The 18360-nt window shown below is 38.9% G+C and overlaps 1 long non-coding RNA gene across 3 annotated transcripts in view; it reads left to right on the plus strand.

The window, feature by feature from the left end:
- The window catches only part of LOC135177123 (uncharacterized), a 108114-nt gene that overhangs the window by 15615 nt on the left and 74139 nt on the right, over positions 1 to 18360 (plus strand). The gene's annotated exons all lie outside the window — the stretch shown is intronic.

An 18360-nucleotide genomic window follows, 5' to 3' on the forward strand; every position in this document is an offset into this window, starting at 1 on the left:
GTTCAAGGTTACCACATTTCCAGAACAGTCATCAACTTCTTTTGCAATGAGGTGTAGCTTCCTCTGGGGACTGATTTTCTCTAGGATGAGCAGCTTCTGAGAATTATACCTCTTCATTAATGATACAATCAAGGAGGACTGCTTATTAAATTTTTCCTCCTCTCTATGGCTCTTCAGCATATCAATTTATATAGTAGAAGCAATAAAAATTGAGTAAATATTACAGTCTGAGGAAATAGTCTCTCCCCTTTCCACCACTCAAGATGCTGAGCAGCTTTGGAGAAGCTTTGTCTAGAGTTGTAGCCCAGTGGTAGGAAGGATTGAGGTTCTGTGCCACTGGCCTGGTTATATGTGAGTGGGGACAGAGTAGAAGATATAACACGTTTCCTGTTTTGTCTTTCATTGCTTTATAAGGAAAATTTGTAGAGTAAGAAATACCTCACAAACTCCATCTTTCTTTTATTGCATATTTTTCTTCTACAGTTTAACCTGCCAGTGTATCTCACCATGAAGAAGCAGGAGTTTTCCTTTCCACCTTCACAAAGCTTAGTAAAATCTTGTTGGATTGGAGATCTTATGCTACTACAGAACATAGCAGTGGGTGATCTAACAGAGATCAGCAGTCCCTGCACTTTTGAAGAGCTGTTTATGTATACTTCAGTGCAGAGTTTAATATGGTGGAACTTAAATTTCTGTCTGAAACATCTTGCTCAGCATCTGTTGTTGAGACTCTCACAACTCTACAAACCACTGTATGTAAGAATGAAGGTCACCTTTCTTTCCAGAGCTGACATCTCTGATACAGCTTTGTTTTTCAGAAACCACAGTAGAGCAACCGGCATAGTTCATGTACTTCACTACCATGGGCTCAGTCCATCAAGTGCAGCTGTCAGTAGCTGATACTGCCATGCATCTGAGACATACCACTGACTCGCTTTGCCTTACTGTTTAGGTTTCGTATCTTCTAGTTCATGGACCTGCCTAACTGCTGAGGGGCTGCAAAACTTCCTGTGAGTGGTTTTCACACATGGTGTTCCTACACTGTACTCTTTGAGCTGGGATAACTAAAATGTTCTCTGATGAGTACTGGAAAGTACACTATTGGGAATATTTCTGCCCTGACATGGGGGTTAGGTGACTTCAGTAGGCTGTTGTATCCCAAATTATTGTGTTTCTGTAATTTGCATAAATAACCCAAATATCCCGAGGGAATACATGAAATCCTTCTGACTGCTCTCAGGGGCTGCAAATTAAGAAATCCATCCTCTTGTTCTTCAAGTTACATGACAGTTGTGCACCAGGCAAAAGTACTGGAGGGAGGAAAAGTATCCTGGCTAGAGTTGTTTACAATTTTCCACCACTTTCTTTTTTTTTTCCTTCACTTAGAAATGCAATTTTGGCTAATCAAAAGTTTTGTGGACTCAGTTTCTCTCTGCTTGCTACATAAACAAAGTAGACTATTAAGAAAATAGTTAATTTTTAGTGCTTCCATATCATTATTCATCCCAGGCTTCATATGTTTATGTAGAAAGATACAATGTATAAAAGTTAGTCTAGGGCAAAGTGTTGATGCTAATGTACTGGCTTTTGGGATAAAGGGTGTCTGGAGACTTCTGATCACAGTATGGTTGTCCATGTATTTAAAGGCATCTCTACCTATTTATGCATGGTGTTTAAGATATCTAAAGCGATGTGTGTGAAATCTACCCTTCTCGTGCCTAATGTGCCCACCTTCGGTTAACTGAAGATCACTGTGTTAGTAGCATAGGGATACCAGTTAAAACTAGGTCAGGCACTATATCTGTGCTGGATTGAGCCATGACCCTGCAATGCTACCCATCAGCAGATATTGCTCCAGACTGTCTTGTTTCCTGTGAGCTGCAAGAAACATTGCAGGACTAAGGCTATAGGAAGTCCAGTCCAGGTGGCAAAGATCACTAACTAACACCAGTTTAGCCCTATTTTCCAATATTATCTCAGGCAGCTTCTCCTTGGGCAGTCTTAAATTGCTGAAGTTGCACAACAGTGACCTTTTTTTTTTTTTTTTTTTTTTTTTTTTTTTTTTTTTGGTGACAGTGATCTTCTAGCAAATTCTGTATAAGGCAAACTTCTCACTTACATTACAAAATCCCCCCCTTGATATTTCTATGTTCTGTTTTGAGCAAAGTGTTGGAACTTAACCATTCAAATCTGTCTTCTTTGCAACAGTGAAAAATCTTTCTTACCATATGTGCAAAGTAATTGCATGAAATTGTCCTCAATTGAAGTGCGTTACAAGCACACCCTTTTGTCCCTGGGAGGAATGCACAAATAATTACAGATTTAGAGACTTTGCTTACTCAGATTTGAAGAAACTGAAAACCTAGTAAATAATCCAGGTAAAGCCAAATATTCATAAGGAGAAGGAGCTGGGCACTAGGAATCTGCCTCAACAGTGGACAAAGGTTTTTATGTGAATAGAAACTCTTCGACTAAATTCTTCTCTTCTACCCTTTTCAAACCAAAAAGCATTCTCTGAACCTATATGAAGCAGATATCATCTAATTTTCAGCATCAAATGGAACAAATGTCTGTTTCTCCTGACAAGGAGAGCAATCAAATAGATGAATTTTGAGGGAAGAAGAATTTGAAGAAGTTTTGTTGAATTGGCATGAGTTCCATTTTTAAACCTGTGGAGAGAAACATGAAAATCCTGTAGTGCCAAGTGAAGGCATTCATTTTAGTACAATATGTCTTCAATAGGTTGTTGGTTGCTACATCCAAGCATCTGACTTTTTAATTGTGCAAGTGTAACATGCTGTTATGAGCATTTATGTATTAATTTGATCCCTACCATATCACTAAAGCTATGATCACTAGATATCACACATATCACTAGATGTGTGAGAGATAACAGCACCTCAGTTTCTGTCTGTCATTTTAACAGTGCCTACCAGGTCAAGTATTTGTTGACATGTGGAAAAATATTTGAGTATCAGGCTGCAATAGGTAGCAGCCCTTGATGGTGGAATTCCATGCCTGGTTTGGCTTCTGGGTAGTGGCAGGTAACTACCCCTTCTGAGGGGTTTTCTATGTGGCTAGGGTTAGCATGTAGACTTTCTTTATGATAGGACTTTGATAAAGGGGTCCAGATGCTGTAAGAATTTCTGTCACATTTGCTCCATCAGTTAAGTCCTCTTTTTGGCTTTTAAAAAATTCTGTTTTCATTATTTCACTGGTTGTTGCATCCAGTAGCTTTTGGTACTCTTAAGGTAGTTAATAGAGATAAAGATTAGTGACAGAGGTTGTAAAAGTTGTGATCTGAGCAGCAAGATGACTGACTGATATACATCCATCCACTTGAAAGTCTGAGCACTTGCAGTGTCTCTTCCCATTCATACAAGGTTATTGTGAAGAAACAATATATACATACCTGGGATACAGCTGGTCTGTGATCTGGTTCAGAAGTATTTCAGGCAGGAGATCTTAGGATGCAAAGATTGTGAGACCATCTTGCTTGACAGACATGATGTGGCAGCTCAGTACAGCCTGCTACTAAGTATATCCTGGGACACTAGTCCCAGGCAAGGGATGAGCAAACCCTGTGGATCTTGAGATTTTCTGTAGCATTACTTAAAATGTTTATCAGAATGGCAGTCCCAGTCTGAGCTCAAAGGCTTTTTTTCCCCTATGATTCAAACCCACAGTTGGTTTAATTTTCTTTTTCGTGCCCCTAGAAGTGATTCACCTTCAAAACCAAAGTATAGTTTTCATGAGACTGTGCTGAGTTAGGGTTAGAAAGGTATGCACAAAAGGTAGGCTGAAAATGTGTCCATAAACATCCACCTACCCACCCACAATCTTGTTTTTTTGGCTTAATCTGTCCATTATGATGTTCCCATCCTTTATACTCAATCTTTCTTGAGTCTATTCTCAGTCAATTCTACTTTTAATCAATTCATCTCTACCTTAGACTTAGAATGAGAATCCAACTTTTGAACCATAAGCTGTAGTACAAAATCAGTGGGATAAAGAGAATTTCCCCTCAATATTTTTAAATGATCTTCAGTTGCCCTGCATTGAATTTGATTTTTAAGTTGTTTGGTGGTTTGTTTTGGTGTTTTGGGTTTGGTAGTGTGTGTGTTTGGGTGGTTGGTTTTGTTTTTTTTTCCCATTCTGAGAAGCAGCTCTATTGTAATAGTTCTCCTCTTTGGGTTCTTTTGGCTTTATTGTGCAAGTGCTTGAGTGTCTGTGTGTGTGAAAAGAGTGATAATCTCCATGGTTGGTTATTTAATTCAGAATGAGAAACTGCCTTGGACAATTTCAATAAATTATTCAAAGCTCATCTATGCTTTACCTTAACTTTTCAAGAGAACTTTAATACAATAGAAAGCAAAGCTTTGCAGAACTGTACCAGCTGATTAGTTCATTGCTAGGAATTAGTCTGGCTAGCTCTAGCAATAAGGAAGGTTCCTAAGACCTGAATATTTACAAGAAGCTTCTTTATTTTCCCCTGAAGTGCCTTTCTTAGGGGAACTCTTCATTCTTCAGCAGAATCTTCTCTTTGTAGTTCATTTTGTGTGTTATTAGATGGTTTGCCAGTCCTTAAAGGACCGAGTCTGATCTGCTTACTATTCTAATATTGTCTGTGATTTCTTGAAAGCCATTTCATTTTTCTGAGTGATTTTATTTTTACTTTATTTTACAATTCTTCTATAGATAAATTATCAGTAGAACAGATTTTTTTCCTAAAATATTCTGTAAATACAAAGGTTGTACCTGGTATACCTCTTAGTTAACTTCTGATACTATTAATTCAGAATTTCAGAAGGACCAGAGGATGTTTCAGACTACTTACCTGGAAAGCTAGAAGTATGATGTCTTTCCTCCTTATTGCTTTAAGATTGTTGTGCCATCTGTCTTGGTGTCTTGGGATAGTTGTTCCTCAAGTTCTTTGAAGGAGCATCTGGCTACCTTTTGTGTTTCTCCTTTCCCATGAACACAGCAATATTTGCGTTGCATGCTACTTAAACTTTTCAGGCATGACTGCCATTTTCTATTTAGACCTCAATGCATTTGTGTTCTTTATCAGCCAACCAGATTTGGTTTGTTTTTTCAGCCTGTCCTTCATAGCAGTGGCTGGAGGATGTCTGGAAGGAGGGCAAGGGAACATGTATGCTCTCCAGTGTAGAAAACAGGAACTCAACTGCCAGGTGCCCAGTTCAACATTTGCAGTTGAGACCATGGCAGGGTATTTACTCATGGTATTTTTTCTTGGAATATTTGAGATTTATACATAGGAATGTCATATATGAGAGTAGTGTTACATAAATACTATTTTTTCTCCTTCTATCTAGTCTAAATCTTTCCTCTTTCAGTTTAAAACTTGTTCTGTTGCAAGAGGCCAGGCTAAAAAGACTGACCCTGTCTTTCTCATAGGCCTCTATAGGCATTGGGAGGCTGCAGTAAGACTTCTGTGGAGCTTTCTTTTCTCCAGGCTGAGCAATCCCAGATCTGTTGATTTGTCCTCATTGGAAAGGTGTTGCACTCCTTTGAAGGTTACTTGTGAAGATAAGCATACTCTAACTAGGAATACCAGAAGCAGGTATTTTGACAGCTGCATTCTGTGTTTAGGAAGTGTTAGACAAGTCTGAAAACATTTTAGAAGGCCTATTGTTTTCCTGTTTCTGCAGTGATTCTATGATGGTTTGGTCTGTCATAGGCAGCAGAGGCATAGCCTCTCACCTCGGCTAGTCATCTAGCTGATAGTACCCTTAGTTAAAACTATTGCTTAAATAAACCATAGATTCTTAGTGTGTGAGATAACCTCAAATTGGTTTGCAAGTCTATCAGCATAGCAAGCCCATTTGTTTTTCTCTCTACCCCTTCGCCATTTGTCTGCCCATACCCTCATCACTCAAAGTGAGAGAAGCTTTAGCTATGTATCTCTTCACACCAGCCAACAGTCATCTTTCTTAGTGAGAGAGCTCCTTGAGGAGAAATGCACTTGGGCAGTGTTTGTTTCAGCTTTGTTATGGGCTCATTGGTCCTAGTCAGCTTCCAGCTGGTTGGATATAGCAGACCAAATCCTCAGCTAATACGGAGGAGCTAATCCCCAGCTCACTTTCTCTTATTAGAGTTCTTCACTTTTTTGAGTACAATGTTCTTTTAAAGTGTCTTGAACTTTTGTGTAGAGGATACTTCAACTGCCAAATAGATAACACATTTCAAAACTGAATGCTTGCCAGGTTAACAGGTTTCTGGCGAGTTTTCTAAAGGTATTGTTAGCTCTTGCAGCTGAGTTGAATGTTAGATTGTGATTAACAGGAAAGGAACACCCATGCTTAGTATGGACACTGCCCTTGAGATGCTTGTAACTTCATACAAAATTAAACTCCTGAAACTTACAGATATTTAGGTGTGTTTGTTGTAACAATCTCTGAAGAACCATCATTCCTGAAAAACGCAATCCAACTTCTGAACCTGGTTCCTAAATATCTGTATTAAAACGTGGTGTTTTCAGCTAATTTGCAGACTTGGGAACTTTTGGTAATTTATGTTTCCTACTACCTACACATACTCCATATTATGAAACCTGGGCAAAAGGAATCTCTACCTGGTGCTCTTAATTATGGGAGCTCTGGAGAAGTTCTCTACTTCACTTACTGTAATTCTGTTTTAGTTTGATAAAGTGCGTTGCTGTCGTCCACATCTTTCCCATTTCTACTTAGTTGTCACATTGCAGAAGGGAACAGTAATGTGTTATAGGAATAGATTTTGGTATACATAAAGACATTTTGTTCTTTACTACCGTAGCACAGAAGTCTGCAGGAGGTATTTAGGTAAGATACTGTCAAGCTGACCAGTTAGCTTCTCTACTGTGTGAATATTTGCAGATCTGATGAACGTAATCTTTTAGTGGCATGGAGACATTTCTGGTGTCTGTCATGCCAAGCTTTGTCCTGCCATCTGTGACCTGTATCTGCTAGAACAGCTCTTTTATCTGCTCTGGTCACCAATAAGCCACCCTAAATATGACTGGGTTATTCTTTCACATTCTCGGTGATAATTTCTAGTACAGCATGTCCCCAGATACTTTCCCTACTTTTGGAAGCTGTGCTTTTAGAGTCTGATCCAATAGTTGCTGAAGTCAGTAAGTCTCCCCATAGATTTCGGTTGACTTTGGATTAGATCCTTGTTTGGGGGCTATAAATACATCAGTGGAGATGAAAAATCCCATCCCAGACTTCTTGATACTTTTTTCTTCACATTTTCTTTTCTTTCCTGTTGTTTTTGTCAAATAAAATCTGTATAACTCAGCTGCGTTTGCTAATCTTCACTCTTCTGACAGGCCGCAGGCCAGTAGAAAGACAAGCTTAAAACCATGACAATGAAGTTCATTTTTCCATTATGCTGTCTAAGATGTTTTCAATAAAGCAGAAAGAGATATCACTTTGCCAGATTGGTGTCATGACGATCCAAAAGTTTTGGCTAGCAAGCAGACTTCCAGTAAAAATACATGTTGCTCTTCAGACCTCTTGTGGGTGATCCACACCTCTCTTGGAGCCTCCTCTTATTATCTTGTGGCTACAGTTGGAAGAAAGTCTAAATTATTTTGAACCTGCACTAAGAGTTCTCTGTATTATTAATAGCATACTGAGTGAGCTTACGATGTGAAATGCTCTGATTGCCTCTTGTCTTCTATATAGCAATCACTTAGCAAAGAAACAATATTGGAGAAAACATGACTTGGTTAACCTTGTGTGGAGGAAACAAAACAGGAGAATATTTAAAAGAACAAGACATTTCTGTGAGGAATAAAGAGCAAATTCCTCAACTGTGTTAAGAGAGTCAGTGCTCTACTTTTTTTTTCTTTTTTTTTCTTTTTTTTTGCTTGCCCCCTGCTTCCCTAAGATAATCTTTTTTTCCTGTTTCTAACCATTGCACTTCCATATTTGCATGATTTGGAAATGACACAACACAAACTTTGTCACCAGGAAGCTACTTGTATCGCTTTTATTGGTGCCTCTTGTCAGAGACAGTAGTAATAGACTGTCTGGTTTTGTTTTCATCATTCATAACATACATGCTGGTTTGTATGTATATAGTTATTCTGAAAGGCAGTATTATCAGTATGTATACAAATTCTGGGGTTTTAGTTACATGGCTAATTATCACGTGCTTTGTTTGGTCATTTATTTTGATACATGGTTTAAAAGATGATGGTGAAAGCAAAGGAATGTAATTGTCAGAATTAAAAATCAGCACAAAACAGAAACCCGGACATTCCTTCGTCTAACTGCTGTGTTGGATGGATTTAAAACAGAATTTTCCACCATTATCCAGGGAAAAGAATCCGAAATGTAATAATACTTCTGGCACCACCTTTCACAAATAAGGCAACTGCATTCAGTTAGTAGGCATTTACCATTCTGCAATAGGATACTTGTAGCACACTTCAGAGACTGTAGCTGACTTCAGAGACATCCTCACTGGAGTCTGGGAAGCAGCCAGTATCACTGAAAAACATTTACAAAGAAAAGCAGTATTAGTATGACATGCTATAAAGCCCTAAACAGCCAAACCAAAATATCTCAATGTTGCTTTCCCCCTACATGCCCAGAGGTTCAGCCAGGTCCTGTGTGGCCTGGAGAGCTTTTTGTGGCTGGCTGGAGTTGGCATTAAGGAATATAAGCAAAAGCACAACAACTTCATGTTAAATGCTAGTTTTGATTTTGAGCAGCAATGATCTTGACGTGTTTACAGCTCTTTACTATGAATGACAGGCAATGTGGTGGAAGGAAAGTTGCTTCTCTAGTTCAATGCATCCCCTGATTCCAGGGTCTTTTGTATCTGTTCCACACCTGCAGAGGCAACCACTGCCTGAAAATACTGAAGCACAGAGAACTGTCAAAAATCTCTTTCTGTACAATTTTCAAATGATGTATTTGTGTACACTATCCAGGCAGCAGTTTGGAAAATTAAAATACTGTCAGGAAAACTAAGACAAACAACATAGATAATGGTAGAAAGTATTCACCCATGCTAAAAATGATTTAACAAGCTATGTGAATGCATGAGGTTTCCAGGTTTCTGTAGCCCCCAGTGAATCAAATTTAGATTACTGAGGGGAAAAAAAAGAGTTTGAGAAAAGCCAAGCAAGTAGAGCTGAATCTTATCTAAATTTTCAAATTTGAGACTAATGTTCAAGTGCTTGTGAAAAGCCCAAGTTGGCTTCCTTAGTGTGGCTGTTTGATGAATAAACAGACCACTTCAATCCCTAAGTACAGCCAGGCCTCTTCGTTCTTGCTATGCTAAGTCATGTTAATAGAGTTACAGTAGTTACCAAGGTGAAGAGAGGTGGATACAAAACTTCAGTTTGACTTCGTTCTGACTTCAGTAGATTTACTGCAGTGCAATCACTCTACTTGAGCACTGAGTAACAGAGCAATATTGTGGAGGTTTTTTGCCTCTTTTTTTTTTTTTTCAAGGAAAATGTTTTTGATGGATGAAAAAATGAAGTGAAAACTGTATTGAGTTTATGAACAGTATTTTCTTTTACATTTTTCTTTGAGGTTTTTTAGTACGTGCACTGAAGGTGGTCTGTTTTCCCCACTCTATTTCCTATGTATTTCTACCAGAAAGTAAAGGAAGCTATCTTTTAAAGCTCTTTCTAGCAAAGCTTGTTTTAAACCACACCATCATGTGTCACAGGAAGAAAAAAAAAAAAAAAGGTGAAATTTGTGCAATTTTTTTATCTGACTTGATTTTTGTCTGAATTTCTTTTTAGAGTTTTGTGGGTATTTTTTCTGTTAACTTTCCTCATAGTTCTTCAGCGTATAAATGAAAGAAGTAGCTTGTTTTGACTATAAAGCCTCTCCTGTTTGGTTTACCTCTGGGATGTTGCTTTTAAATTTTGACTTTTTAGATGTTTTTAGTAGTTCATGTAGCCCAGGACATGATCTGTAAGAAAGACCTGCTGGATCAGCAACTTGCTTTTACAGACTTAACTGCTTTCTTCCCTTCACCATCTGCTTACCTAACCAAGTCTCTCAGCAATTGTCATGCACCTGATGATTACATTTCCTTTCAAAATCCCATTTCCTTTTCTTATGTAGAACTAGTGAAAGCTTATTCTATTGTCATTAAGGCTGATGTCTTCCCATGGATTGTTATATGGTGATCAAAGATGTATATGCACAAAATCTTTGGAATGACTGTTTTATAATATCTGCATTTTTAGTAACTGGAATGTTGTAAATGAGGTTGAACAAATGTTATGTGAACTTCCTCTTCTGGATATTTTTTGATAACTAGGTTTGAGAGAAATAAGAGTTAATTGCAGTCTCAGATGCACTTTATACATTGATTATAAGCTTGATAGTAGATAGAATACAAAGCCACACTCACAAAAAAGGTCTCAGTGGCATCATACCCTTGTGACATCAACAAATCTTTGAGAGTGAATTACTGTCTTTGTCTACATTGCAAGAGTAGGCATTGAGCAATATAGTGCTTTGTATGAGAGAAATCTTTGCTGATAGCTCGAAGTGGAGAATGAGAATTTAATTTGGGCTCAGTCAATTATCACTTAGCTGTAGTTACTATTTTTCACTAAGTCTATGAAAGGCATCAAACCACAGGTAGCATTTTAAGTTCAGTTGTACTATTGAGGGGTCTTACAGGGCTGTATAGCAAAGGTCTGTGGCTCAGACATGCTTCTCATCAGTACCATAATAAAAATACAGTGTTGCGTGGAAGTACTGAGCTACTTACTGCCTTCTAATAGTTAATTTTCTATAATTATGTCCAATACTTGATGAGAAAATGCTAATTATTTAAAAAAAAATCCTTGAAGAGAAACAAAACATCTTCTGCTCATCATCACTCATCCTGTAAAGTGCCCAGCATTCAGAGAACAGCAGGAGTTTCACAGAAGATAAATATTTTAGCACTTGGGGAACCTGAAATGTGTTCAAAACACAGGGAAAATGATGACAGTGAAACAGAATGGGGAACAGTATTTTGGATAACTACTTTCTGCTTCTTTGACAACACCTTCAAGGGTCTCCCTTTCATTTGAATGACTTTTTCCTCTAGTGCTCATGTTACACATTTTTCAGAAGAACTCAATGTGTCGTGGCTCCAGGAAACTCTGACTCATGAAAGCACTCTTAAATATTCAGATAGAAAATGTTAACCACTCCTCTAAAAGAATTTATCATTAAGCAGAAATCAGTATGAAAATATGCAGTAGTTGGAGACAAACATCAAGCATTTAAAGATTAATCGCTGGCCCCATCAGAATAATGATGTTGTTATTACCAGAACTGCTACTGTTAATTGATTTATAGATTACCTTGCACATGTCTCAAGGTGGTTTAAAATACAGTCATAAAAATGACACAAAACCACAAAGGCATAATAAAATATAATTAGAACAAATAATGAATCCAAAAGTTGCTGGAATAGTCACATGGCAAATAGCTGTAGCTTAAGGAACTGCATTCCATCAGTGAAGAATCAGTAGGAGCTGAATTTGCTCCTTCTTAATTACTGCAGCTATCTTCTCTATTTCCAACAGTGTCTAACAGTATCATAGCCTTTGAGTATCGCTGACATGAAGTTGGAGTCATAAAAAAGGGTCAAGTCGGAAACCTTCTCAAATTCCTGCCTGTTCATTTTCACATTTTACAGTTGGAAACAGTTTTCAACAACACTTTCCTTGAAATTAGGTAATTTATTTCTACTGCTCAGTCACATAAGCTGTGTCTATACCTTGAGATTAGTGTGCAGTTTAGGATTTCTGTAGGTTTGAAGCTTCTTAGTAGATAGGCAGAAGTCAGTTTTCTAAACACTGCATCTACCTTTTCTTTCTTATGTCTATTTTGTGTTCACAGGATCACAGGATATTAGGGGTTGGAAGGGACCCAAGGACATCATTGAGTCCAACCTCCCTGCCACAGCAGGACAGTACTATCTAACATAGATCACAGAGGAACACATCCAGACAGGCCTTGAAACTCTCCAGAGAAGGAGACCACACAGCCTCTCTGGAGAGCCTGTTCCAGTGCTCTGTGACCCTTACAGTAAAGAAGTTCCCCCTTGTGTTGAGGAGGAACCTCTTTTGCTGCAACTTACACCCATTGCTCCTTGTCCTATCACAGGGAGCAAGTGAGCAGAGCCTGTCCCCCTCTTCTGGCCAGCCCTCAGATGTAAACATTTCTTGAATTCCCTCTAAGTCTTCTCTTCTCCAGACTAAAAATCCCCAGGTCCCTCAGCCTCTCCTCATAGGCCGTGCCCTCCAATCCCATAATCATCCTTGTAGCCCTCAGCTGGACACTCTCCAACAGATCCCTGTCCCTCTTAAACTGGGGAGCCCAAAACTGAACACAGTATTCAAGATGAGGTCTCACCAGGGCAGAGTAGAGGGGGAGGAGAACCTCCCTTGATCTGCTGGGCACACTCCTCCTAATACACCCCAGGATCCCATTGGCCTTCTTGGCCACAAGGGCACATTGCTGTCCCACAGTTAACTTGTTATCCACCAGGACCCCCAGGTCCCTCTCCACAGGGCTGCTCTCCAGCAGATCACCTCCCAGCTTATACTGGTGGAGTTTGTTATTCCTCTCCAGATGCAGGACTCTGCGCTTGTCCTTGTTGAACTTCATCTGGTTCCTCTGTGCCCAGCTCTCCAGTCTGCTCAGGTCTCTCTGGATGGCTACACAGCCTTCAGCTGTATCAGCCAAGCCTCTCAGCTTGGTGTCATCAGCAAACTTGCTGAGCAGACACTCTGTGCCCTCATCCATGTAATTGATGAAGATGTTGAACAGCACCGGCCCCAGCACTGTGTTGTAACTAGACTGGAATGGATTTTCTTTTTTTTCCTCTTGAGAAGTTGTTCCATTTTCCCTCTTCCATCACAACTTTTGTTTGTTTAAAGCCCCCACTGAACTATATTCTACTAGTTCTGGAGCGAAACATACACAGATGTGTTTTTTCTTGTAGGCTTGAGGTTTGTTTTGAAAGAAAGGATACCACTAAATGGTGGTAAGGTTTACAACAATATCTGTGCTTCTATGGTATCTCATGATAGTCTTCTGCAACTACATACCACATCTTTATCAGAAGAGCCCATGTGATATCACGAGATTCTTTTGCAATTACTTAAAATGATTGAGAAAATGCAGACTTTGCAAAATCCAGGGAAGGTTATTATCTCATATACCACATTCTTTCGATCTGGTGAAGAAAATGCAAGGGTAATAAAACTTTGAGTCAGGTCAAAGACATGACAGCCAATGTTGCATGATTGCAAAATGCGCCACATCTCATACTGTTTACATGCTGTCCTCTGTGATTCTGTATAAACAGACCTAATATATCTGTCATAAGTATCTGCTGGAGCAACACTTCCCAGGGCAGATCTGAAACATTTGGGAATCTATGGAAACATTCCTGCCTGCTACCATGAGTCTCAGATGAGGCCCAGGCCTTCTGGGCTATCTTCTACTACGTGACTGATTTTGTTATCCCTGTCTAGGGGCTGTAGCTAGATGCTCAAATGAAGCAATCAAGTAATCTCCAAAAATATGGAAAGAATCTTTCTGTTGAGAGTGATGTGGTCCATGATGTAGACAGGAGCTCTTTTGCTGGTAACAGGTCAGTCCTTGAAGTCAGGCAAGTGTAATAGTGCATTTTCTAAATATGCCAGAAAGTAGGCTTGATGTCATGTTTTGGACAGTATTAGAAACTCATTTTGTGATGAGAGCACTTGATTTTGTTCATTAATTTGTCTATAGAAGGCAATGAGAAAGAATTGAAAAAATGAAAATACTATTATAAAACCAAACAAATAAACACCACCACTCCCAACTAACAACAACAAAAGATCCCCAACCAAACAAAAAGTAGTTAAAAAATTCCCCAATATCAATGAACAAAACACTAATCAAACCACCTTCCTAGCTGGGAGATTAGATGCTATGATGGTTTTATATCACCTGAAAGCCAGGTAATAGATTCATACTAACCTGTCATGCCATAGCTATGAAAATACAGTGATTCTCTATGTTAAAACCATTCCTTGGGATCAAGGAAGTAAATGAAAATAAGTCATTTTTCTAGGGAATAGGAGTGAACTGCCATGATGCATTCTCCTGGTATAATGAATGGACCATAAAGCTGGGAGAGAATACAATGGATGAAACATTGCTTGAGCTGGCCTGTAGTAAAATTCACAGTATCACCAAGGTTGGAAGAGACCTCATAGATCATCAAGTCCAACCCTTTACCACAGAGCTCAAGGCTAGACCATGGCACCAAGTGCCACGTCCAATCCTGCCTTGAACAGCTCCAGGGATGGTGACTCCACCACCTCCCTGGGCAGCCCATTCCAGTGTCCAATGACTCTCTCAGTGAAGAACTTTCTCCTCACCTTGAGCCTAAATTTCCCCCGGCGCAGCCTGACGCTGTGTCCTCTCATTCTGGTGCTGGCAAGCTGAGAGAAGAGAGCAACCTCCTCCTGGCTACAGCCTCCCCTCAGGTAGTTGTAGACAGCAATAAGGTCTCCCATTCATGCAAGTTTTCTGTTGCACTATGGTCAAGATCATCTCTCTTCAATCCTCAGCTAATATTTAGAGGCTCTTGTCTTTGAAGCCTTTTTGACCTCCACAGGGTTTTGTTTGTGGTTTCTTTGTCTCTTTGGGCTGCTTGTTGTATTTTTGCAAAATCTCGGTGCGTTTGTATCCTGTAAAACATTAAGTGCAAATCCATTCCTTCATATAGAACAGAACCATGTTTGCCTTAAAGCTTTTGCTGAAGGGCTTGCCAGGGAGGGATGAGGTTATTCGTGTAGCTGAACATAAGCACGTGTGGAAGTGCTTCCCAGATCATGATTGCTACTGGTACAGGGAAGCACAAATAAAGAATGAAATTAGTGCAGGAAAGAAGCAAAACTTTACTGAAATAATATTTTTAGTAGGAGTACAGTGGTTCTAAGAGATGCTTGGACAAGAGACTATCAAGAGAAATAGTTTTGACGTTCTTGTTTCATTTTGTAACATTGTCAATTCTAAAGAATATAAGGAAATAGCTGTGACATATCTTTACATTTTGTATTGTTGAAAATAAAGTATTTCCTTCTTTGTTTAATTTGTTTCTGGTTTTCTGTAGAGTTTTAGATTCTACAATAGCATTCATGCCTTATCCTGTCCTTTCTCTTCTATACTCTTGTCACTTCTATGCTCTTGTTTCACAGATTAAATAACAGGGGTTTTAATTGAAATATTCTTTGTGAAAGAAGTATATAGAAGACATAGGGGCCATTGACTCCAGGATGATAGTTTCTAGAACAATGTAGAAGGATGTTTTGATCTTAATATTTTTGGGATAGCGTCCATCTTTTCCAACTCAAGCTCTTATATCCTCATCATGCTCATTTCATTGTATTTTCTATTAGCTGTGAAGAGAAAACATGCACAAATTTCTCTTTGTGTAGCCATATGTGTCTAGAACTAGAATCAGATGTTATGCTTTCACTCCAAACTTGCACATAGTACCCTTGCAACATAATACCGTGCCCCTTTTATGTCAAGATGTCAAATCTCTCTCTATTTTTACTTTCACCTATATGAAAATGTCATCAGGGCTAAAATGGAGCTGTTTTTCACACCCTGTGCCCTATAAAACACAGAAACATTACACTCATTAAATTTTAAGAAAGGAATTCTTCTTTCTCAGTCCACTGCAAGTAACGTTTTGTGGTGTGTGCTTTGTGATTAAAAGGCAAGAGCAATTTGAGGACTAACACCCTATTCTTCCCTTACTAAATCAGGATATTCCACTTGTTTAAAATCACAGCTTTGTTTTACACTCCAAGAGTGCCTTGGAGAATACTTGACTGGAGAAATGCGGAGAATGTATATGCATGTATAGATGTATTTAACAATAACCAGAGCATGATGAAGCATATGGGACATAATGAAATTAGAAGTACAGGATGTATAGTTCACTTTTAATGCATAAATAGCATGGATTAAACTAAACATGTTCAGATAATCAAGGTTTAAGAAACTTGTAACTAATGCTCAGTATACTTTGCAAAGAAAGCAAAGGGGTATTGGTGCAGTGCTGTGAGGCTCTATTGGAGTGCAGCTACGTCAGCATTCTGTGATGTGGAGTAGCAGGAAATTTTGAGTACTATGGCTTGCATATTTTAGAGCACACTTCTATTACTATAAGAAAAAGCACTCAGTGATGTGGCTGTTATAACCATTTAAGGGTAAAATACATAGAAAATAGCTGCTGTTATTAATATTTCATTTTTTTCTGCTGCTAGGAAAATGGATTAAATGCAATGGCCTAATTTCCAGAGGCATTTTTGACACAGTAAGCAAAAAAAGTAAGCTCTATCCAGTGTACTCTTTTCAATCAGAGGATAAGGAATAGAAATGTTGCCCTGGATACTAAATTATATAGTGTGCTACCTACATTTTTTTCTCAAATGAAGCAGCAGTTGTGTCAGTGTGATAGGCCAGACTTGTGCACTCCAACTCTTAGAAAATGTCTCTAGCTTTGGTTATTAATACTTTGAGACTTGGATGTATTTAAAACTACTGATCCTAGGATTTTGCATATCTCAATTTCTGTTTCTGACTTTAAAATGCCATTTTTCAGAGAAAATGACAAAATATAATGTAAGTGGATTGAAAAGAATCAAAACCTGAGAGGACAAGAAGAATCTGTGGTTCTTTATTTCTTCAGTTGTAGGAAGTGTAGTCTTGATTAATATTCTTGAAGTGCTTCACTTCAATGATTCAGGTCAGACTGTCTTTTGTTAGAAAATGTAAATAGAGTCCTAGCAACAAAGATCTGCAATACCACACTCTGAACTGAAGAATTAAGCATCTAGTCTAAGTTATTTGTCTCAGATTTATGGTCACTGGAGAAGGATTTGTAGCCTTTTGGGTATCTCTAGTTTTCTATTCTGAATCTAGAGAAGCCTCACTATCTGTCTTAGACTAGACAGCTAATTTTTGAGTGTGGGAAGCAGAACAGAGTATTTTAGCAAATGGATTGAAATGCTGAGACATCACCAAATTGTTTTGTAATCTGGCACAATGCTTATACCTGTGCAGGAGGTGGCCTGCAGACATGCAGGGATGGCCTTGCATGCAGATATGGAGTTCCTTGCTCTTGGGCTCTCTGTCCCAACAAGCCTGAACGGCGTTGAGTGAAACTGCTGCAGCTGCTGTACCTGTAGGTGGATGCTCTTGGAGCAATGGCTTGTGTTCCAGCAGGACCTGTATCCTCCACTTTTGCTACTGCGGAGGAATTGTTGGACCTGTTCTCTGCAATAATAGTATTAGAAAAAAAAAAGTAATCTTAAGAAGCAAGTGCATTGCCTATTGTATTTGACTGTGAATATGCTAATTTAAGAATAATACTTATAGGAGTCTAAAAAGTTACTATTAGTACTAGATTCTTTAAAACCAACTCCATGGTGAGGGCATTTTTAAAGAGCCACTAGAATCTGTTGTATATAGAGCCTTTTTGTTATTTTTGAACACTTTAAATTGCATATTACTGACCTGGGAGACTCTATTGGGCGCCACTGTAATGTTTTATATTACCTCATCAAACTCTTTTTATATAGTCAAAATGTTATTTGCTCACAGCCAAATAGCAGAGGCTTGCCAACAGGGCAACTGGAAAATATTACCTCTCCTTAAGTAGCACAACAGAAAAGAATCATTGGCTTCCCCATGCATCACTGATAAGGGTTTTGATGCTTAAGGTAGTAAAGAGCATGGACAATTGAGATTTGCCTGCTCAAGCTTGGGGAACGTTCTCAGTGACTGTATATTGATATTCAGTCTATTCCAAATATGTCATACTCCTGTGGATATAGAGCTGTCTGTGTGCATATAATGGCATGTGAAACATAAGCAAAGCATGGTTATTGCTGCTGAGCTGGACTGTGGCCCTTGGCCCTATGATGGGAAGAAGCACATGACAAAAAACTGGATGTGGTGCATGGGGATAGGGTTTAGGGTGAACCTTGTACAGTAGAGTTACTGGTTGGACATGGTGATCCTGAGGGCCTTTTCCAACTGGAATGTTCCTGCGATTCTGTGACTTGGCTCAAAAGCAAATATCTGTGTTTAAAAGATCCCTGTGTGTGAAAGCAGAAATATGAGTCAGGCATACCTTAGCACAGTAGACCGAGATTTGGTGGAACTCTGACTCTACTGACTTCACTGACCTTTGGATGAGTGCAACTTTAACACAACCTTAACCAGTGCAAGCAAGACTTGTTTTAAAAAGTAAAACTGTGCTCCCATCTAGCATTCAGTCATTGGATTCTATGTCATGCAGCGA

Source organism: Pogoniulus pusillus, chromosome 7, assembly GCF_015220805.1.
Source record: "Pogoniulus pusillus isolate bPogPus1 chromosome 7, bPogPus1.pri, whole genome shotgun sequence".
In the NCBI taxonomy this organism is placed as follows: domain Eukaryota; kingdom Metazoa; phylum Chordata; class Aves; order Piciformes; family Lybiidae; genus Pogoniulus; species Pogoniulus pusillus.